This window comes from Panicum virgatum, chromosome 3K (assembly GCF_016808335.1).
Source record: "Panicum virgatum strain AP13 chromosome 3K, P.virgatum_v5, whole genome shotgun sequence".
In the NCBI taxonomy this organism is placed as follows: domain Eukaryota; kingdom Viridiplantae; phylum Streptophyta; class Magnoliopsida; order Poales; family Poaceae; genus Panicum; species Panicum virgatum.
This window is the reverse complement of record NC_053138.1, coordinates 7,173,561-7,196,780: the sequence shown is the minus strand read 5'-3', so window position 1 is coordinate 7,196,780 and position 23,220 is coordinate 7,173,561. Positions and strand designations below refer to the sequence as shown.

Genomic DNA, 23,220 nt, shown 5'->3' with positions numbered 1-23,220 from the left:
CTGCTACTGCCTCTGAAATACTACTACCTTTATTCTAAAATATAAATATTTCTAGATTTGATCAAATTAATATTTATTCAACCAAAATACTTATATTGTGGAACGGAGGGAGTACTACTAAAATATGCTCCTCACATACTGCCTCTGAAATACTACTACCTTTATTCCAAAATATAAATATTTCTAGATTTGATCAAATTAATATTTATTCAACCAAAATGCTTATATTGTGGAACGGAGGGAGTACTACTAAAATATGCTCCTCACAATCGCAGTCAACCCAGTTTTAGTGCCGTGCAGCCGCAATCATGCATGAATGCACGCATACGCAATGCAATTCGTCCTGCTAGCTTGCTCAGATGATAATCTTAAGTTTTCAGGAGTTTTAACTTTTCACATAGAATTTGCATCAGAGAATATAAATGAATGCAGCGATCTTGATCTGCCACTACCTCCCTCCCCCCCCAACTCCAGGCCGCCTCCGGCCGGCGGCCCGTGCGTCTCGCGACTAGTCTGCCCTCGTCCCTCCCTCCCTTCCCTCTCTCCCCTCCCCCAACCTCCTTGCCATGTCCATGGTCAACCATTGCCGACCGCCGGGGCCGGATCCGGCCTCCTCCTCGCCGGATCCAGGCCCTCCCGATTTGGATCTCCCCGCCCTTCCACACCCCCCGTTCGGTTTTGCCCCTGGTGGCTCAGATCCACCGCGGTCGGGTGCCCCATGCCTTCTCGATGTGACTGTGTCGGTTCTGGCGTTCCTCGGGCTGGTTTAGCTGGTGCTCCGTCGGTCACCACCCTGGGGGCCCTGGTGTTGTGCCGCCACCGTCTTCGCTTGGGGAGGGGGGCATGTGCTTTGGGCCGGCGCTCTGCTAGTCACTGCCCTCTGGTGGCCGGTGTACATCCTTGCCATGTCCATGGTCGACCATCGCTGACCGTCGGGGCCGAATCCTGCCTCCTCCTCGCCAGATCCAGGCCCTCCCGGTTTGGATGTCCCCGCCCTTCCACCCCCCCGTCCGGCTTTGCCCTGGTGGCTCAGATCCGCCGCGGTCGGGTGCCCCGCGCCTTCTCGCTGTGACTGTGTCGGTTCTGGCGTTCCTCGGGCCGGTTTTGTTGGCGCTCCGGTGGTCACCACCCTGGGGGCCCTGGTGCTGTGCCGCCACCATCTTCGTTGGGGGAGGGGGCATGTGCTTTGGGCCGGCACTCTGCTAGTCACCGCCCTCTGGTGGCTGGCGTCTTGGGCCGGCGCTCTGCTGGCCACCGCCATGGTGTCGCGTCGCGCTCTTGTGGGCTCGAGATCCTGCTTAGCATGACCCATGGTTCAGCACGCTCGTAGCTTTATTGCAATTATGGTGGGAAGTGTGAAGTCATAATCAATGACATGGTCATAAGTTCTGTGGTTATTCCTGCCGCGTCCCCAAAACTGCTCGGCTACCGTCGGTTGACGCTTGTGGTGGGCGGCCGTCATCTCATTCCCAAGAACTCCAGGCGAAAGTCCTGTCTAGTGCTGTGCTGGGCCAACAACAGTGGCGCTTACGTGTGTCGTTCCTCTCGACGTTGTTGTGTAGTCTTGGGAGATGTCGTCCTTCCGCCTCGCCGCCGCATTGCCATTGATGTGTTCGACCTGTGCTTTCACCGCTTTGGTTGTCGCCCTTTGGTGTGGTTGCCACCACCATCTGTGGTTTCATCCCATCGGTGCTGCTTGTGGTGGATTGTTGTCGCATAGGGTGTGGCTTTGGGGTGGGGCCGAGATGAAAGCCTTTGCTCGCTTGCAGGCCGATGTTGGCGACATCTGCAAATGCCGTTTTTCACCTTGGAGGCATCATTCGTTTGTCCCTTCCTCCTCTGTGCCCCCAAGACTGGTCACTTGATTGGTGGTTCATCCTCTGTACCTGCCTCACTTTATTTTACACACTACCATTTTGGTTGCATAGATCGTGGCGGATGCTTTGCCGCCCTATCGCTAATGTTTGCATTTGGTGGATCGTTGGCCCGGACAAATGCGCTGCCGCTGTGTAATGTTTGATGGATGCTTTGCCACTGGTGCTTACTTAGAGCTTGGCAGACGCTTTGCCACCGTTCCTCTACTCTGGCAGATGCTTTGCCGCCGTGGTCGTGCTATTCGGTGGATGCTTCACCACTGTTTTGTTCTTCGTGCTTGCTCACCCTTAGCATCTTTGGCAATAGTATATCCTCGTTGTGCAAGTTCACCTCTTCGGGTGGTCTTTGTTTGAGTGGCTAGGTTAGAGTGTTCTCCCAATCCGTGCTTCTTCTATTGTTTGTCTGTGGTGTTCGTGGCTATGACCGTTTGTATGTATGTTTGTATTTTTCTTCAGTGTTTCTTTAAATTTAGTAGTTCTTTATGCTCTTGTATTGATCAAGCTCTATTTGGTCGCATCAAAATTATGTCTGTAACTGCTTTTTTCTTTAATGAAAATCGTGCTCGGGCACGGTAGAAAAAAATGCATAGAAACTCAACTGAAATTGCTTAGTAACTGGAGTTGACACTACTAATACTAAGCACCAAATAAAAACAAAAATAAAGCACAGTGAATAAATGAAAAGAGAAAACACTGCGATATAGCTTTTATTTTTGCTAGGAACCACCAGATCAACTTAGTATATTACATCAGAAATTAAGAAATCGTTGCAGAATCCTAGCAATTCGGTCCTTCCAGCCGTGCTGACGAGCCGGCGCCCTGCACAGATTAATCCTTTTTGGACGCCAAGGCCGCGCCAACTCGAAGCCTGGCTTCTTGGCCACCACCTCAAGCTCGGCGTCAGTCAGTCTCGCGGAGAAGGCGTAGATCCCGTACCTGGTATAGTTGTAGTAGGAGTTGCGGAGGCGCGGCAGGCCGGAGTCAGTTCGGGTGCTCGGCAGGAAAGACTGGTGCCAGCGGCGGTGCGCAGCTTCGTCCATGGCGGCGGCGTTGGGTGGCTTGCTGAGGATCACGCGAAAGGTTCGGTATCTGGTGGGGGGTTGCCCTGGACGCGGTGGTTTCATCGAATACATGGATGCCGCAGCGGAGAGGAGGATGAGAGCCGCGAGCAACACGACACCGGTGCCCTTGTTGACAAGCGCCATGGGGAATTGGTATGTAGAGGAGGAGAAGCTCCCCCTCCGGCCATTCATTATTTCGGCCTACATAAAAGATGGAGGAAACTTCTCGGTCCCTTTCCCCTTATGCTACAGTAAGGAGCGGAGGCGACAGGCGATCCCCTTGCTCCCAGCTTCCATCCGTTGCTTCCCCCTCCTCTCCGACGCCGGCGCCGGAGAGAGAGGGGAGGCTCAATCGGCCGGTGAGCTGTTTAGTTTCCCTGTATTTAGCTTGGCTAGGTTCTAGGATTAGGGTGGAGTAGCGTCCCAATGTGCGCCGCTTCTTTTGCTGCTCTGGGTCGCCGGCGGTGGTGATGCTTGCGGTGGTGCTGGCGGCTGCGTCGGCAACGCGTGCTTCCCCCATGACGACGACTCATGGACTACCGGCGGCGGCGGTCGGGTCACCGTCTTCGGTTTCTTCTTCCAGCGCTTCTCCGGCAACAGCGGCGACGCCATTTCCGGTGAGGGCCATTGGAGGCTTTTGCTCCTCGTGTTCTCTGATGGAGACGTCGTCGATGATGTCTCTCTCAGAGCGCAGGATGAGAGGTTAGGCTTACCTTTCCCCCAAATAATTTCTGGCGTCGGTGTGCTCGCCGGAGATGGTTTTGTGGGGTCTTTCTGCTTGGTCTCTACGAAGGGATGTGAGCTTCCAGTTATTCCCCAAGATGGGATGAGGATTCCGGCGGTCGGGGTTCGCTCCGGCGGTGGCGGATGCTCCTGGCGACTCCTTGGCGACGAAGATGCCGAGGTCCTTTCAGTGGTTTACATACGGCTTCATGGTGGATCGTTGTCTCTTGCGGCGTTACCTTTGTTGGTCTTCCTCGTCGGGGTCTGCTGGGCACGGCGGCGGGCGGTGAGTGGCAGCTGCGGCGCGTCGTCGGGAAGAACGGAGGAAAACCTGGAAGAAAGGTCTTTTACATTCAAGTCCTTCTGGCACCTTTTTGTAATTTTTTATTCTTTCCGGGTCTCTGTTGTACTTGGGGATGTACTTTCACTTAAATGAATACATATCCCTTGGAAAAAAAAGATGGAGGAGGAAGGCGAGCACAAATCAAACACCACGTTCCATGTCATTCATTATTGGCAAAATTTAGGCCGCAAACAATTTAAAAGATACACAGTGTTTCCAATAAATGCTTACCTAGAACCCTGCATGCATATACACCCATAATACGGTCAAACCCACACGACCTTGCATTGATTCTTCGGATGAGCTAGCCAGAACAGTTTGTGCCTTTTTTAGTTTCCATAGTAGTATAATTCAACCAGTCTCAAATTACATTTGATTTACAACAACTTATGAATAGGCTAGAGCATCTCCAACTTAACAGATTGATGAAAGAGACCACCCCCTTTGCCTGTTATTATCTGTGATTGATTGAATCCATGGGTAAAAGCTGAAATGCATTGAACCTTTTCTATTACAAGCAGTACATCTGTTTTCTCTTTAATTAGGCTTCGTTCGGTGGTTAACTTTCTGGAAAACTGGCTTCCCCAGTATTGTACCAAGCTTTTATTGCTTTCAATATAAGCTGAGCGTGGTCTCATTCACAAAAAAAAAGGTGATACATCTGTGTTCACTCTTGCGAGGGCAGTACATGGCAGGCCCCAGTGTCGATGGCACCTGAAAGCCACAAAACATGTCAGAAAGAAGATAAACGTGCTTCAAGTGTGGCACTGCAGCTTGAAAGGCCATGGCTGTAACGCCCCGATATTTTGCCACTGTGCAGGGACTCGATATTTTGCTCCTGTGCTTGGTTACCGTGACCAATTTGGCCACGGCAGCGCCAGAGCGCTGCGCGCCACGCGTCTCACGCTGCCGCTCACCACTGCACCTCTCTCCCCCTCCATCGCCTCTCTCGCGCGCAGGTGCCGCTGTGGCCGTGCCGGCCGAGCCTGCCTGCACCGCTCGCTTGCGCTGCTGCCGCGGCGCAGAGCCCACCCGTCGCGCCGTGCGTGCCCCTGCCCGACCGCCGCTCGTGCGCCGCGCCCGCCCCGTGCCATGCCGGCGCGCGCCCCAGCTCCGCCTGGCCCTACTGGCCGCTGCGCCGGCTCGCCCCACCGCCGCTTTGCCTCGCCGCCGCCATGGCCGCCACCCGCCTCTCCACGCTGAGCCGCCACTCGAGCCCACGCCGACCTCCACCAATCCCCAAACCCGCTTGCCCTCGGCCCCCTGAAGCTCCTCACTCCGACCCCGTCGATCCCGCTCGCCCGAGCTCGCAGGAGCGCCGCCCGCACCGCCGCATAGCTGCTGCTCACGCCGCGCCCCCACCTTCGGCCGTTCCCGACCCCGACCGAGTACACCCCCAGGTAGCCCTCGCTTCCCTCATGCTCCTCCACCCCTCCACCGCTGCCGGCGGGCCACCACCTCACCGGATTTTGGCCCGGACCGCCGCTGACCTCGATAAAGACCTCGTGCAGCAATAGAAAGAAGTGCAGGGGCTTTTTTGCGAAGTCCATGACTCAGGTGAATAGTGCTGCGAAGGGCTCGTTTGCAATAAACTAGCTGAAACTTTGAAAAATCGTAGTAAATCGTAGAAAAATCAGAAAAAGGCAAACTAAATTTTGTTAGGTTCCTTGTGAGATGTTATTTCCAGTAGTGCAGCTTACTCTTATGTTTCCTTGCTGTTTGTTAAGGTTTTACTGTGATTTCATATGCTCTGTCTGAAAATGGTTTAATATAGAACTTTTTGCTGGAAAGTGATAAAAAGGTGAAACCAGTTTTGTTTGCTTTGTATTCATGCCTAGTATCTGTGGTAATTTTTTTTGGATTTGTTTAGTTAAGTTTGCTTGCCTTTTCTGATTTATATTTTTTAGAGTAGCTGAAAATTAATATATTTATGAGTAATTATAGAAAAATGCTTTTACTGCAAATCCAATTTTCATGAGTTCCTTGTAGTGTCCTCTGTATGGTCAATTTAATTTATGATTTATTCTTGCTTTAATAGTTTTTTCTTAATTCTCGCACTAGTTCGTTGATCGCATGTTCAATAGGGATCGTTGTCATCGCGTGTGTTACGTTTGTGCATCATCGCATGTGTTACGTTCATGTGCCTTTGCATAGTATTTCATCCATGTTTCATTTATAGCATGTCATTTTTATGTCACCGCATCATACAAATGCATGCATCTCATACATGCATTATAGTGACTGAACCGTCAGAGAACGAACCCGTTGAGCCTGCCGAGTCCATCGAGCCTGAACTCGGAGTCCAGTTCGTGGTCGAGCCAGAAGTTAACCAAGGCAAGCAGCTAAGCATGAATCCTTGCTCCTATTTAACCTGATTTAATTAGTTATCTCACCGGGTAATGTTGGGTTATATATAGTATGTATGTATTGTATTCTTGTACCTATCTGCGTGCATTATCCTTTCTTGATTTGTTATCTTTGTTCTTGGCACTAGTTAGTCAGTTAATTACTTAACCTGACTAGATGCTTAGCCCTGCTTAGATTATTTATATTGCTCGCTAGACAGGAATAATTTGGAGGATCATATTTACCGGTTACCCTTGATCGCACTGGTTCGGTTTGGTTGTTAAGGGTTTGGTAGCCTCGAGGTTCGAGCGAAATAGTTGGGCCTAGTGAATGGAGTCACATGGGCAAGTCTGCTTGGATCGTTTAAGGACCGTCCGTGGATGACGTCGGCTTTCAGCACCTTTCCGTGCTACCACATATCTAATATAATGGTACAGATAAGCCAATTACCTTCTTTGACTTGATCATTGATGTGCAGTCCTAGATACGTGGCTAAGGGCTATGCAGAGAGGCTTAGAGGTGTCTCTGGGTGGACCTATGTGTAGGAAAGTTTAGAGATGTCTCCGGTGGAAACTAAGTCTCTACGCGTAAGCTAGGTATGAAGATTTCAATGATCGAGTCTTGTTGGGAACGGTTGACGTGAGTACCCCCTTGCCCGACGTGATCGGTTGGGTGAGTCGCATGGTCCTTGCGTCGTGTGGGTAAAGTAGTACACCCTTGCAAGGTTAAATCAATTCGAATTGCCGCGCTCTCGATTATGAGCAAGTTCTTTGTCCGTTGAACTCTTCGTAGAAAGTTTCGGTTATGATGGAAATGGTTCATGGCACCTCTGTGGCACTTTATATGCTATACTCTTAATCAACTAAAATTTAATGGGGGTTTGGGCAATGTTAATTAATTCTGATAGGTGATAGTGTAGAGAGCTAATGCTTATTCAATAAATACTTAACCTTAAAGATTTTACTTGAGACTTTGCATGATCCTTGTTTATTTAATCGCGTAAGTCTTGCGAGTATCTTATGTACTCAGGTTGCTTTCTAAACCTAGTTGCAGGTGAGCCGGAAGTGGTGTTCGGCCACTTCTACCCCGCTGATCCCAATGCGGGGGAGGAGTAGGTCATTGTGGCTGTGGTGATGTCCTTGAGCAAGGCATCATCATCTTAAGTATGTTTTTATTGTAATCAAACTCCGTGAGAGCTTGTAAATTCAATAAACTTTGAGTTTCTGTTTAAAATGTCTTTCGTGAGCCCAGGACTTGTAAACAAAGTTTGAACCCACCTATATCGAACTTGTAATATTAAATGTGTAAAATTGCTCTTTGTGGATCATCGGCAATGTACGTGCTTGTATAACGATACGTGTGCTTAATCCTGGGCATGTGACAAACACATACCGGGACTACCGGATTTGCGGTCGTTTTAGGTGAATTGTGTTGATTAAGTGCCTCTAAGATGTGGATTAACACGTGGCATGTCGAGAGACGGACACGTGTTAACTCTCATTTTAATGGATTAATCAATAATTTTCACTTAAACCGAGTGCAAATTGGGCGGTTCTCACAATGGATATCAGAGCTGAGGTTCCATGAAGTGAATCTAAAATTTGTTTAGTGGGTTGAGAGTAAAATAAAATTTGATTACTTCCACTAAGATTTATTTTTGTTAAAAACTTGAACTTATGGTAAAATGCTACCTTTCTTCTTTCGTCTTAGAGCTAATTCTTTCTTAATGCTTCACATGTGTAATTGAAATGTACTTAACCTCTCTTGACTTTGTGGGTAGTGGGCGCGTAGGAAAACCCTTTGACCTCCGGGAAATCTTTTGCTCCTTTTATCGGGGTTGAGAGGGTGGGAATCACCCATTGTCCTGAGTGCTAGTAGAGAGGTTGTAGTGCTGCTAGGAAATTCGGTTGTATTGGGTCGTGAGTGAGTGCTAGAACGTTAAGGCGTGCTCACGATGTGAGGAGACGTCATGTTGCATTCATACTTCGCATGCATGCATCATATCATACATATTGTGTTGCTTTGGGTGTTTGCTAATATTTTTGTATAAGTTTCTTCACACCATTGCACATCTCACTTTCGATAGACCTAGTATGGTTAGAAACATAGGAAAACATATGCGTGTTTTGAACAAAACCTAATTACTTGTTCAAACAATGGACATGCAGAGTTTTGAATCTAAGTTTCTCTTCCTAAGGTTCTATAAACCTTCCTGAGATTTCTTGCCATTACAACTGTTAGCTTCAACGACGGTTTGGAGAAATCTACATGTCATCCTTGTCTCTAGGTCATTTGTTCGAATGCTCGACGATAATCCATTCCGGTCATTCTTGATGACTAGAAGTATCATGTTGTTCTTCTGGTGTTCATATTCGTTCATTTCTAATCGCCTTGATTCATACACCTAACTCCGATCTGCTTACATTTTTGCTCAAATAAACCTGAATAAGGTCGCATATTTTTTGCATTGCATAATCACATATTGTTTGGGTGCGAGTCTAACATAATGAAATCTGTGTGATAGACTAACTAACGTTATGTGTCCCGTATGTCTACATAAAGCTTTTGATGTTTTTTTTTGAAATCTGAAAAAAACCTCTCTCTCAATTTGTGCTACTTGGGTTGGGTTGCTCCCTACGATTTTCTTTTGTAGTGGTGATTGTTTCACGAACTATAGTGCCGCGTCGGAACCTAGGACCTCGTATGGATTGCAGCCATACGATTGTGCCACTGGGTGCGCGCTGGTGCTTAAGTACGCGTGGATATGAACTACTACAATTATCTTTCCATGCAACTCTTAAAATGTTTTTCTCTACCTTGTCTTCTTTAAGGGGGTAGGCCCTAGACGAATAACGATGCGAATAGGTTGTCTTAGTTTTGAGTTTCTAGGGGTATTAGTACACTAACCGCCATGTCAACATGTGCATCTTGCATCATGTGACTCAATTAATATGCAATATTGAGTAAGAATGTTCTTGAGCAAAAACTCGCCTTGATGCCCTTTCTCTTCAGTTTTTCCGAGCTCCTTGAAATTCACCTTGTACAGGCATGATTCCTGTTTCCAACCCAAGTCAGAATTTGCTTCTTTCGAGAATCTCCTTGATTCATATTCATTGAGAATCTCTTAATGTAATCAAGAATTGAAGAAGCCTAGAGATGAAGTATTGGGCTCTACAATATAATGTGGACGCATCCTCCTGACTTGGCTAACACCGACATCAGCCGATCCTAGTCCTAGGAGCGTAACACCCTGAGTTTATCGGTTGTTCCCCTTTGCCTCTTCTCCACTTAAATCTCGGGACGAGATTTCTTTAAGGGGGTAGGATTGTAACGCCCCGATATTTTGCCCCTGTGCGGGGACAAGATATTTTGCTCCTGTGCTTGGTTACCGTGACCAATTTGGCCACGGCACCGCCAGAGCGCTGCACGCGCCACGCGTCTCATGCTGCCGCTCACTACTGCACCTCTCTCCCCCTCCATCGCCTCTCTCGCACGCAGGTGCCGCCATGGCCTTGCCGGCCGAGCCTACCTGCACCGCCCGCTTGTGCTGCTGCTGCCTGCGCTGCTGCCGCGGCGCAGAGCCCGCCCGTCGCGCCGCGCGTGCCCCTGCTTGGCCGCCGCGCTTGCGCCGCGCCCGCGCCGCGCCCGCCCCGTGCCATGCCGGCGCGCCCCCAGCTCCGCCTGGCCCTACTGGCCGCTGCGCCAGCTCGCCCCACCACCGCTTTGCCTCGCCGCCGGTGAGAACGCCACCGCCATGGCCGCCACCCGCCTCTCCACGCTGAGCCACCACTCGAGCCCACGACGACCTCCACCAATCCCCAAACCCGCTTGCCCTCGCGCCCCTGAAGCTCCTCACTCCGACCCCGTCGATCCCGCTCGCCCGAGCTCGCCGGAGCGCCGCCAGCACCGCCACCGAGCCGCTGCTCACGCCGCGTCCCCACCTTCGGCTGTTCCCGACCCCGACCGAGCACACCCCCAGGTAGCCCTCGCTTCCCCCATGCTCCTCCACCCCTCCATCGTTGCCGGCGGGCCACCACCTCACCGGATTTTGGCCCGGACCGCCGCTGACCTCCATAGGGACCTCGTGCAGCAATAGAAAGAAGTGCAGGGGCCTTTTTGCAAAGTCCATGACTCAGGTGAATAGTGCTGCGAAGGGCTCGTTTGCAATAAATTAGCTGAAACTTTGAAAAATTGTAGTAAATCGTAGAAAAATACAAACTAAATTTTGTTAGGTTCCTCATGAGATGTTCTTTCTAGTAGTGCAGCTTGCTCATATGTTTCCTTGCTGTTTGTTATGATTTTAGTGTGATTTCATATGCTCTGTCTGAAAACGATTTAATATAGAACTTTTTGCTGGAAAGTGATAAAACGGTGAAACTAGTTTGGTTAGCTTTGTATTCATGCCTAGTATTTGTGGTAATTTTCTTGGATTTGTTTAGTTAAGTTTGCTTGCCTTTTCTGATTTATCTTGTTTAGAGTAGCTGAAAATTAATATATTTATGAGTAATTATAGAAAAATGCTTTTACTACAAATCCAATTTTCATGAGTTCCTTGTAATGTCCTCTGCATGCTCAATTTAATTTATGATTTATGCTTGCTGTAATAGTTCTTTTCTTAATTCTCGCACTAGTTCGTTGATCGCATGTTCAATAGGGATCGTTGTCATCGCGTGTGTTACGTTTGTGCATCATCGCATGTGTTATGTTCATGTGCCTTTGCATAGTATTTCATCCATGTTTCATTTATAGCATGTCATTTTTATGTCACCGCATCATACTAATGCATGCATCTCATACATGCATTATAGTGACTGAACCGTCGGAGAATGAACCCGTTGAGCCTGCCGAGTTCATCGAGCCTGAACCCGGAGTCCCGATCGTGGTCGAGCTGGAAGTTAACCAAGGCAAGCAGCTAAGCATGAATCCTTGCTCCTATTTAACCTGATTTAATTAGTTATCTCACCGGGTAATGTTGGGTTATATATAGTATGTATGTATTGTATTCTTGTACCTATCTGCGTGCATTATCCTTTCTTGATTTGTTATCTTTGTTCTTGGCACTAGTTAGTCAGTTAATTACTTAACCTGACTAGATGCTTAGCCCTGCTTAGATTATTTATATTGCTCGCTAGACAGGAATAATTTGGAGGATCATATTTACCGGTTACCCTTGATCGCACTGGTTCGGTTTGGTTGTTAAGGGTTTGGTAGCCTCGAGGTTCGAGCGAAATAGTTGGGCCTAGTGAATGGAGTCACATGGGCAAGTCCGCTTGGATCGTTTAAGGACCGTCCGTGGATGACGTCGGCTTTGAGCACCTTTCCGTGCTACCACATATCCAATATAATGGTACAGATAAGCCAATTACCTTCTTTGACTTGATCATTGATGTGCAGTCCTAGATACGTGGCTAAGGGCTATGCAGAGAGGCTTAGAGGTGTCTCTGGGTGGACCTATGTGTAGGAAAGTTTAGAGATGTCTCCGGTGGAAACTAAGTCTCTACGCGTAAGCTAGGTGTGAAGATTTCAATGATTGAGCCTTGTTGGGAACGGTTGACGTGAGTACCCACTTGCCCGACGTGATTGGTTGGGTGAGTCGCATGGTCCTCGCGCTCTCGGTTATGAGCAAGCTCTTTGTCCGTTGAACTCTTCGTAGAAAGTTTCGGTTATGATGGAAATGGTTCATAGCACCTTTGTGGCACTTTATATGCTATACTCTTAATCAACTAAAATTTAATGGGGGTTTGGGCAATGTTAATTAATTCTGATAGGTGATAGTGTAGAGAGCTAATGCTTATGCAATAAATATTTAACCTTAAAGCTTTTACTTGAGACTTTGCATGATCCTTGTTTATTTAATCGTGTAAGTCTTGCGAGTACCTTTTGTACTCAGGTTGCTTTCTAAACCTAATTGCAGGTGAGCCGGAAGTGGTGTTCGGCTACTTCTACCCCGCTGATCCCAATGCGGGGGAGGAGTAGGTCATTGCGGCTGTGGTGATGTCCTTAAGCAAGGCATCATCATCTTAAGTATGTTTTTATCGTAATCGAACTCCGTGAGAGCATGTAAATTCAATAAACTCTGAGTTTCTGTTTAAAATGTCTTTCGTGAGCCCAGGGCTTGTAAAGAAAGTTTGAACCCACCTATATCGAACTTGTAATATTAAATGTGTAAAACTGCTCTTTGTGGATCATTGGCAATATACGTGCTTGTATAACAGTACGTGTGCTTAATTCTGGCCATGTGACAAACACGTACCGGGACTACCGGATTTGCGGTCGTTTTAGGTGAATTGTGTTGATTAAGTGTCTCTAAGATGTGGATTAACACATGGCGTGTCGAGAGACAGACACGTGTTAACTCTCATCTTAATGGATTAATCAATGCTCAATGCTAAGTGATGCATTTGAGCAAGTCTGAGAAGCACAGTTCAGCACAACAAAAATGGTATTGATTTCTGAAATTTGACTGTATGTAAGGATCGGGTGCTCTAGCCTAAGAGGGGGAGGGGGTGAATTAGGCACTAATAAAAACTTTGACCTATGGCTCCAACTAGTTTGCACAAAACTTAAACTAAAATAAGCTATCTAGATGTGCAACTAGGTTGTTCTAGTGTGAAACCCCTATCCCAAAAGAGTTATGCACCCTATATCCTTTCCTAACAAGAAACTACTCTATGAAAGTAAAGGCACAAAGGTTGCATGAATAAATGCGGAAGTTTAAAGAGCGGGGTAGGAGATAGCAAACTCTTGACGCAGGTGTTTATCCCGTGGTTCGGTTAGCCACAAAGGCACACCTACATCTATGTTGTTGTAGCACTCACTAAGAGTATTGCTACTCGGCCACCAAGTCTCTTCCGTGAACACAATCACGGTCACCTTGGCCCCGGGTTCCACTAAGGAGCTTCTCCACAAAGGATGGGGGTCTCCACGTCCCCCGCACAAAGATGTCGTCGCCGCTCCACACCAAGTCGGAGGGTCGATGACGTTGCCGGCGAGCTTCACGCTCCAAGGTGCCGGCGCACCAAGCTCTTGTTTTGGTTCACTAGAGAACCACAGCACAAAGGCTCCAGGCCTTGCAATCACACTCACTAAGAGCTAACCTTTACACAATACTCTCAAAGTGTGCTAAGGGCTAAGGATATGATCTTGATGCTTTTGTATGGCTTGGAGATGTTCTTGGGTGTGTGTGGGATGTCCAGCAACTCTAGCAAACTTCAAATGGCCGGGGTGAGGTGTATATATAGGCCACCAAGTCTTGTAGTTGTTGCACCAATGGTGAGCTGAAAATCTGCGTATCACCGGAAGAACCGATGCCTCTGGCTGAGGTAGCGTCGGTTCTTCCGGTCACTCATAACCCGAAGTAGCCGTTGAACTCCTGACAGCTGACGCAGTGATCACCGGTTGAACCGATGCTTTGTACCGATGCATCACCGGTTCATCCGGTGCTTAAGAATCTTCTCCTGGGCACTGACGTCATTGCACCGACGCAATACTCCGATGTACCGTCGGTTGAACCGGTGCTGAAGAATCTTCTCTTGGGCTCTTGACATCGTCTCTGGAACATAGGACACCCAATGCACCGATGCCCCTTTTTGACCCGTCGGTTCATCCGGTGCCCATAAGTTGACTTGGCTTTGATTCCCTTCTGCCATGGCGTCGGTTCTTCCGACAACCATCGGATGCACCGATGCTTCCTTCGTCGGTTCTTCCGGTGCTACTGACCGAAGAGCTTTCCGTAGGGGTGGCCCTTCGGGCCTTGCTACGCCTATCTTTTCTTTCTCTTTGTCATCACTTGAACCTAAACGTCTGAGAATAGTCATCTTAACAATCATATTAGTCCAAGTGTTGTGTTGTCATTCGATCACCAAAATCACTCGAAATGGCATAAAAGGTGCCATGTTCCTTACACTGTATAACCAGGCAACATTTACTAGGTAGAGTAAGACAGGCTGGGGAGACTGAGACAAGATGCCAGCAGCTACCAAGCCTACACCATACCCTGTTAGGGCATACCACACATTGTTTCGAAGCTTTGAAGGAGACACGTCCGATGGAACATTCGCATCTTTGTGCTTCCGGTTGTCGAAGAAGAGTACAAGGGCTAGAAGCATCCCTGGAATGGCCTACAGATGTCAAAGCAAACAAGTGCATTATTTGTTAAATCTGGTTCATCATGAGCTTCGCTTCGATAGGGGAGTAGGATTAGTAACCAACAGCTTTATCTGAAAAATCCTTCAAGTGAATGCACATAATCAGCAAAACAGCGGCAGCCATATCGTCTCACTGACTAAACAGTCATGAAAGCACATGAATGTAGAATAAGTGTCTTTTTGAGGAATGTGAGTACTCTACCCTGCCTGTGATGAGTGAATTGTCAACCGTGCAGTGTGATCGTGCGCTTGGTCTTTGGATTGTAGGTACACAGGCGTCGAGTGTCGATGGGGAGTTGCCGTGGAGGTGCTGTGGCCGATGGACCGTGCGGTGGACGACAGTGAAGGGCAGCCGGGACTGGAGCTCGAACCGGGCGGCAGCTGTGGCGTCCACTCCTGGATCGAGGGCGCAAGCGGCGACGGAAGGCGGGTTTCATGGTTTGCGCCACAAAACCAAGGAGGCGGACAGCGGTTGAAGACGCCAAGTCGTGGAGGCACGGGCGTCGGTCTCGGGACTAACGGAGGCGACGGGTGTCGACGGTGTCTAGGGCCTCGCTGCGGGCGAGGAGGTGATGGGCGTCGGGCGGCGTCTAGGGCCGTCAGAAGGCCGAGGCGGGAACGGCGTCTAGGGCCACGGCGTGGAGGCGGGAATCTTCCCACGCGTGAGGTTTTGGCCGTTTTCTCAAAACCGGCCACTTACCCGGGTTTCGCGGACCCTCCAAAACTGCGGACTGGATCTTCATCAAGACGGCGGCATCGTGGAGAAGACTTTGTTCCGAAGAAAGAACCTCGGCCGTCGGATGAGATCGTGTACAGGGGGTGCTGCAGGCCAACCGGTCTGACTGGTCCCTGGCACCTGTCTGACCGGTCTAACCAACCGGTCTGACCGGTCCAGTGTACCGGTCTGACCGGTCCCGCGGGTATAAATACCCCTTCACTTGTGTTAGGTCAAGAGCGGCTTTTGTATTGTGTCCGTGAATTGTTCTGTTCTCCAGGCCGCCGCCCCTGTGTTCCTCTCCCCCTGTTCATCTCTTTAGAGTGGATTTGAATGTTGTTTGTGTGAGAACTCTTGTGGATTTGATTGGGAAAGGAGGCCCTAACCTCCTCGTGCCCCTCCTTCCAAGAGCGTCGCTCTTGTGACTGGCCCAGGTGTTGGATCGGGCTCTAACGCTAACTCTGCTCTTGGCTTTTCTCTTGACTCTTTGCCTTCTGTTTCAGAAGAGCAGCTGGAGACGCTGGGCGACGACGACTTGTGCCTCCTCATCAGCAAGTTCCAGTGCGTCTACCACAACAGGCAGAGGAAGAAGAACCCCGGGTGCTACAACTGCGGCGATCTGAACCACTTCGTCGCCGATTGCCCCAAGAAGTCCGGCGGTGGCCAGAACAACTCCTTCGACTACTACCGCCACCGTGACCGCAACGAGGGAGGCTCCAACAAGGAGTTTCGGCGCCACAAGCACCGCAGTCGTGACCGGGGAGGACGCTTTGACAAGGAGTCGCTCAAGAAGCACTTCCAGTACAAGGCCAAGAAGCGGGAGAAGGCCTTCCTGGCGCAACTCAGCGACCTCGATAAGAGCTCCGACACCGACCGCTCTTCTTCACCGACCTCCGACAATGACGACAAGAAGAGGAAGAAGCGGGACAAGGAAGCCACCGGCTTCATCGGCCTTTGCTTGGCGGCCGGTCGGCGCAAGAGCTTCTGCACCATGGCGGGCGAAGCCAATGGTGCTCGTGCGTCTTCGGGTGGACATGCTACACCGATGCACTCCGGCTCTTCTCCTGGATCCGAGAGTGATTCAGAGGTAAACTCCACGATCGACCTGCTTGATACAGAGGTTAAAGAGTTGTACGCCGCTCTCGACAACCAGAAGAGGCTGCTTAAGGAAGCAGCCAGAGAGCATAGAAAGCTTAGGGCTGAGCTGGCTTGTGCTAGGGAGAAATCTAGTGAGGATGAGTGTGCTGGCTGCATATCTCACATGAATGATCTTGTTGCTCTCCGTGCCAAGCATGATGAGAACGTCGCGAACTTAGATGTTGCTAAGACTTCGCTTTCTGACGTGTCTCACGAGCTAGCCAAGGCCAAGCATGAGCTTGAACTTGTCAAGGACGCTCCCATTGTTAGTGATGTGCTTGAATGCGATGAGTGTCCTATCTTCAAGTCTGATCTAGCTTCTTTGCAGTCTAAGTTAGCTACTATTGTTTGTGAACTAGAGGAGCTTAGATCTATGCCTGCTTTGCTTGGCGCTTGTAAGCTTTGTCCCATGCTTAGGTTGGAGCTAGAGGAGAAGAATGCTTTGATCAAGTCTTTTGGAAAGACTAAGATCGTAGAGTCTAGCCCACCTATTGACTGCTCTGTTTGCCCTGGTTTGATTGTTGATTTAGATAGTCTTGCGGTAGAGAAAGCCAACTTGGAGAATGAGAACACATACCTTAGGGCGATTCTGAGTTGGGTTTCTAGCAGTGAGCCGCAGTTGGACATGATGATTAAGCAGTTCAAGCGTGGTGATGGATTTGGGGTCGGTTACACATACACGAAGTCAGACTTTGACAGGTTGTATGGTAAGATTGGCAAGGTTGCTGGAAACACTGCTAGCACAAGCACGCAGCCTTCGCTTGTTGACCCCGCGGATGGTGTGCTTAAAGAACCACCGAAAGCACCTCCGCAGAAGCAGGTTTGGGTTCCAAAGCCCAATGCGCTGAGGAACCCCCTCGACACGATCCCTGCTGCCACAGCCCAGGTTGCCCAGAAGAAGAGGGCCGCTCCTCCCCGTCCGCAGGCTAGGCCTCCACCTCCCAAGCGTGAGGTGAGGTATCACTGTGAGTTCTGTGACAGGGAAGGTCACCTGGGGGAGTTTTGCTTCAGGAGGAAGCGGGTTGTGAGGGGAGAGCAGGAGAGACGGAATGCGGACATGTACTCTGCTCGGGTGCATGGTCCTTCTCGGTGTGGTGATAGGCGAGATGCTAGGGCGCGCCGTGTAGGTGGAGGTCAGGGAGACGGTAGTGGTTACCGTGCTCCAGTGGGTGGTCGCTTGGCCGGTCGTGCTCCTGGTCGTTTTAGGTACGGCTATGGACCACGGGACCGAGGCTTTGGAGGAGGTTTTGAGGCTCCACGCTTTCCTCGCGGTAGTGTTCGTCAGTCACGCGGTAGACGGGACGGGGGATACGCTTTGTCTAGTTTTGCTAACCCTTCTGTAGAGCAAATGGCTCGACACTGGTTTGCTTCTCACTTTGCTAACCCCAGTGTTGAGACATTTGCTCATCCTTTGTCTCACTACTGATGTGCAGGTCGGAGGCTTGGAGAACAGGTGGATCATGGACTCCGGTTGTTCGCGCCACATGACCGGGAATGACAAATGGTTCTCCAGCCTCACCCCGATGCGCTCAAAGGAGTACATTGTGTTCGGGGATAATGGAAGAGGAAAGGTACGTGGACTTGGCGCTGTTCGGGTTTCTGATCGCTTTATTCTGAGAGAAGTTGCTTTGGTTTCGAACCTTGGTTTTAATTTGCTCTCTGTTTCACAATTTCTTGACGAGGGGTTTGAGGTTCACTTTAATGAGGGTTGTTCGCGTGTTCTTGATTCCAGAGGAGATTTGGTTTGCCTAATTACACCTCGCGATCGAGTTTTCTTGGTTGACTTCTCTGGAACTCCTTTTGGCCCTTCTCATTGCTTGATGGCTGGTCCTTCTTCTGATTTGTGAAAGTGGCATAGGAGACTTGGACATTTGAGCTTCGATTTGTTGTCAAGACTGAGCTCACTTGGCCTGATCCGAGGATTGCCCAAGTTGAAGTATGAAAAGGACCTTGTTTTCCATCCGTGTCGCCACGGGAACATGATTGCCGCTTCTCATCCGCCTGTTAATCAGGTGATGACCGCTCACCCTGGAGAGTTGCTACACTTGGACACAGTTGGTCCTTCTAGGGTGATGTCTGTTGGTGGGAAGTTGTACGTGCTTGTGATTGTGGACGACTTTTCTCGCTATTTTTGGGTCTTTTTCATGAGAACCAAGGATAAGGCTTTCGAGTTTGTTCGAGACTTGATCTTGAGGTTGAAAAACGAGCTACCCCAGGCCATGCGAGCGATTCGCAGTGATAATGGCACAGAATTCAAAAACGCTCGTTTTGACGCCTTTTGCAGTGATCAAGGGCTTGAACATCAGTATTCTTCTCCCTACACTCCACAGCAGAATGGAGTTGTAGAGCGGAAGAATCGGACGCTGGTTGAGATGGCGAGGACGATGCTCGATGAGCATAGGACTCCTCGCAAATACTGGGCTGAGGCGGTTAACACCGCTTGTTACGTGTCCAACCGCATTTTCTTGCGTGCTTTCATGCACAGGACTTCTTATGAGTTGCGGTTTGGACGCCAGCCCCGTGTTGACCATCTCAGAGTTTTCGGTTGCCGGTGCTTTGTGCTGAAAGATGGAAATATTGATAAGTTTGAGTCTCGCTCGTCTGATGGTATTTTTCTCGGTTATGCTTTTCACTCTAGAGTGTACCGTGTGCTGATTATTGATACTAACATCGTCAGAGAGACCTGTGAAGTCACTTTCGACGAGACTGCACCGTGCAATTCTTCTGTCTTTGAAGTTGCAGGAGATGATGAGCTCGGCACCTCCATCTTTGAAGATGAGGAGGAAGAAGCTGCAGATGGCGACGCTGAGGCTACCACGCGTGCTGTGGACCCAGCTATCTCTGCCACGAGCTCGGATGATGACGACGGCCCCGACCCGACTACGTCTACTTTCCGGGGGCTGTTCGAGGAGGTGACTCAGGCTTCACCAGCTGCACCTGAGGAGACACCAGCTTTGGTTGAGGAGGAGGCGACTTCGACACGGGAAGCACCGCGACACATTCAGCGCTGCCATCCACCTCAACAGATGCTAGGTGATCTCAACGAGCGAGTCACCAGGTCCAAGGTAACAAGTATCGCTGGCTTTGCTCATTCAGCGTTTGTTGACACTTTTGAGACCAAAGATATTGGACACGCTCTTTCTGATTCTAATTGGGTCAATGCCATGCATGAGGAACTTGAAAATTTTGAAAGAAACCAAGTTTGGGTTTTGGTCGAGCCTCCACCTGCTTGTAATCCCATCGGAACGAAGTGGGTTTTCAAAAACAAGCAGGCTGAGGATGGTTTGGTTGTTCGAAACAAGGCTCGTCTTGTTGCCTAGGGATTTTGCCAAAAAGAGGGTATTGATTTTGAGGAAACTTTTGCCCCTGTTGCTCGATTGGAAGCTATTCGAATCTTTCTTGCATTTGCTGCTTCCAAGGGTTTTAAGGTTTTCCAAATGGATGTTAAATCTGCCTTTGAATGGTTTTATTGAAGAAGAAGTTTATGTGAAGCAACCCCCTGGTTTCGAAAATCCCAAGTTTCCAAACCGTGTTTATAAACTTCAGAAAGCTTTTTACGGTTTGAAACAGGCACCTAGAGCTTGGTATGATAGATTGAAAACCTTTTTGCAGGCTCAGGGCTTTAGAATGGGATGTGTTGATAAAACTTTGTTTCTCATGCGATCTGGCACTGATTTTCTTTTGGTTCAGATATACGTGGATGATATTATCTTTGGTGGCTCTTCTCACGCTCTTGTCTCCAAGTTTTCTGAGCAGATGTCCAGGGAGTTCGAGATGAGCATGATGGGTGAGTTGCAGTTCTTCCTCGGGCTGCAGATCAAGCAAACTCCTCAGGGCACTTTTGTCCATCAAGCCAAGTACACCAGAGACTTGCTGCGGAAGTTCGACATGAGTGACTTGTCTCCTCAGCTGACTCCGATCAGCACATCTACGGCGCTTGATGAGGACTTGGACGGCGAGGCGGTGGATCAGAAGGAGTACAGGAGCATGATCGGCTCTCTCCTGTACCTGACGGCGACGCGACCGGACATCCAGTTCGGCGTCTGCCTCTGCGCGCGGTATCAGGCTTCGCCGCGCACCTCCCACAGGCAGGTGGTGAAACGCATCTTCAGGTATCTGAAATTCACCCCTGAATTTGGTCTTTGGTATTCTACGGATTCTTCTCTGATTTTGGTGGGCTTTTCTGATGCCGATTTCGGTGGGTGTCGGTTGGATCGCAAGTCGACATCCGGCACTTGTCAATTTCTCGGTACATCTTTGGTGTCTTGGTCCTCTCGCAAGCAGACTAGTGTAGCGCTTTCTTCCACAAAAGCTGAGTATGTTGCCGCTGCTAGTTGCTGCTCCCAGATCCTATGGATGAGACAAACCTTGCAGGATTATGGCTTGAGTTTCGGTAGGGTTCCCATCTTTGTAGACAACATGTCAGCTATTAGCATTGCAAAGAACCATGTCCTACACTCCAGAACCAAGCACATAGACATCCGATTCCATTTCCTGCGAGACAACCATGAGAGAGGACACATAGACCTGGTCCATGTCCCTTCAGAGAGGCAAACCGCAGATATCCTCACCAAACCGCTAGAGCAGGACACCTTTGCTCGCTTGCAAGGGGAGCTTGGGGTTTGTTACCCCTTTTGATTGCTGACTTTTCTTTGGTTAGCTTTGTAGATTTTTATTTTCTTCTCTTTGTTTTCTAGGTTTGGTAGTTGCATTGTGCATATGCATTGTACATGTTTGCATTTTGCATTGTCTCACTTGCACTAGCATTCTTGTATACATTGCTATGATCTTCTAGTGCCTGCTAATGTGAGTTGATAAACTTGATCATGTATAGCTTGCTCCACTGTGTATATGACATCATCTGAGTTAAGCTATTTTGATTTGAAAATCTGAAAACATGATCACCATGTCTTGGCTACTAGCATGTTAGGGCGTGTTGATATGCTTTGCTATCTTATTCATGCTAGTGTGACCTTTCGTTCAGCAATTCATATTTGAAATGATCTAAATCTGATAAAATTGCTTGAACTGTTCTGGAAATGGATGGAAAAGATCCAGGTGGGATTGCTTGTCGCACTGATCGAGCTTTCGGGTCGGCTCACTTTGCACTTGTGAAAACCCGGGCAAGGCTGTGCATGACTGAAACGAGTGCTTTAAGCTTCTGATTATCTTTTGGCATAGGCTTGGCCTCGTTGCTAAGTAAAGCATGACAAGCTTTCAACCCCTGGCACTTAGAATTGCTTGATATAAAAATTGATTGAAAAATGAATGTTGGCAACTTGTTTTGGCTGATTTGGCTCACCTGTATGAGTATGAGTAGCACTGCTTTTCATTCCCTACTTGTTAGTGCTAGATCATGGGTGATGCTTTTATTTCTCATAAACTGAACTTGCCTAGCTCTAGACTGATATGATATACCCTGTTGAGCTAGATGCAGGTCTTGTTTATGTATACACACGTGCTTGTGACTAGATGTTGCTCATATCCTTGTATCCCTGAATGCTTTCACTTACACCTCCTGCATTGCATTCATTGCATAGCATCTGTTCAGGGGGAGTTTCAGCTTCAGGGGGAGCTTTAGGTCTTTTTAGACTTGATGTGTGCATATGCCAACAAGGGGGAGAATTTTGAGAGAATTGATCGAACAAGGGGGGAGACTTGTTTGATTTTCGAAAAACTTGTTATGCACAGGGCTTTTGAGAGTGCATCATTTTGGGAGAGTTGCACTTGTGAGAGGGAAAAACTTTGCTTGGGGAGTTTCTGCTTTGGTTTTGGCTCCTGGTTTTCCTCGTTTTCCCTCTGCTTCTTGCATGACTGTGTCGAGCATTACCTCTGCCTTTGAGGAGTCATGTTTTGGCTTTTGATCGATTGCGTCGAGCTTTTGCCCTTGTCTTAGGGGATGGATTTTGCTTTGCTTGAGTAAGTGACTGTTCCTGCCTTTCTGAGCCTTTTGTCACTTGCTTGTGCTTCTTTTGTTCTTTTCTGGTTTCACTTCTCTTGGTTCGTTTGTGGTGTGTTGACAATGCACTCATCAAGGGGGAGATTGAGGAATGTGAGTACTCTACCCTGCCTGTGATGAGTGAATTGTCAACCGTGCGGTGTGATCGTGCACTTGGTCTTTGGATTGTAGGTACACGGGCGTCGAGTGTCGACGGGGAGTTGTCGTGGAGGTGCTGTGGCCGATGGCCCGTGCGGTGGACGGCGGTGAAGGGCAGCCGGGACCGGAGCTCGGACCGGGCGGCAGCTGTGGCGTCCACTCCTGGATCGAGGGCGCAAGCGGCGACGGAAGGCGGGTTTCTTGGTTTGCGCCACAAAACCAAGGAGGCGGACGGCGGTTGAAGACGCCAAGTCGTGGAGGCACGGGCGTCGGTCTCGGGACTGACGGAGGCGACGGGCGTCGACGGCGTCTAGGGCCTCGCTGCGGGCGAGGAGGTGATGGGCGTCGGGCGGCGTCTAGGGCCGTCAGAAGGCCGAGGCGGGAACGGCGTCTAGGGCCACGGCGTGGAGGCGGGAATCTTCCCGCGCGTGAGGTTTTGGCGGTTTTCTCAAAACCGGCCACTTACCCGGGTTTCGCGGACCCTCCAAAACCGCGAACTGGATCTTCATCAAGACGGCGGCATCGTGGAAAAGACTTCGTTCCGAAGAAAGAACCTCGGCCGTCGGATGAGATCGTGTACAGGGGTTGCTGCAGGCCAACCGGTCTAACCGGTCCCTGGCACCGGTCTGACCGGTCTAACCGACCGGTCTGACCGGTCCAGCGTACCGGTCTGACCGGTCCAGCGTACCGGTCTGACCGGTCCCACGGGTATAAATACCCCTTCACTTGTGTTAGGTCAAGAGCGGCTTTTGTATTGTGTCCGTGAATTGTTCTGTT

General features: G+C 49.4%; 1 long non-coding RNA gene across 1 annotated transcript; it reads left to right on the top strand.

Moving 5' to 3' along the window:
• Positions 1-10,194: 10,194 nt before the first annotated feature.
• On the top strand, positions 10,195-11,385 carry LOC120701179. Its single transcript, XR_005685994.1, has 2 exons — positions 10,195-10,483; positions 11,156-11,385. It is a non-coding gene; the product is annotated as an uncharacterized LOC120701179 (long non-coding RNA).
• The last annotated feature ends 11,835 nt before the right edge of the window (positions 11,386-23,220 follow it).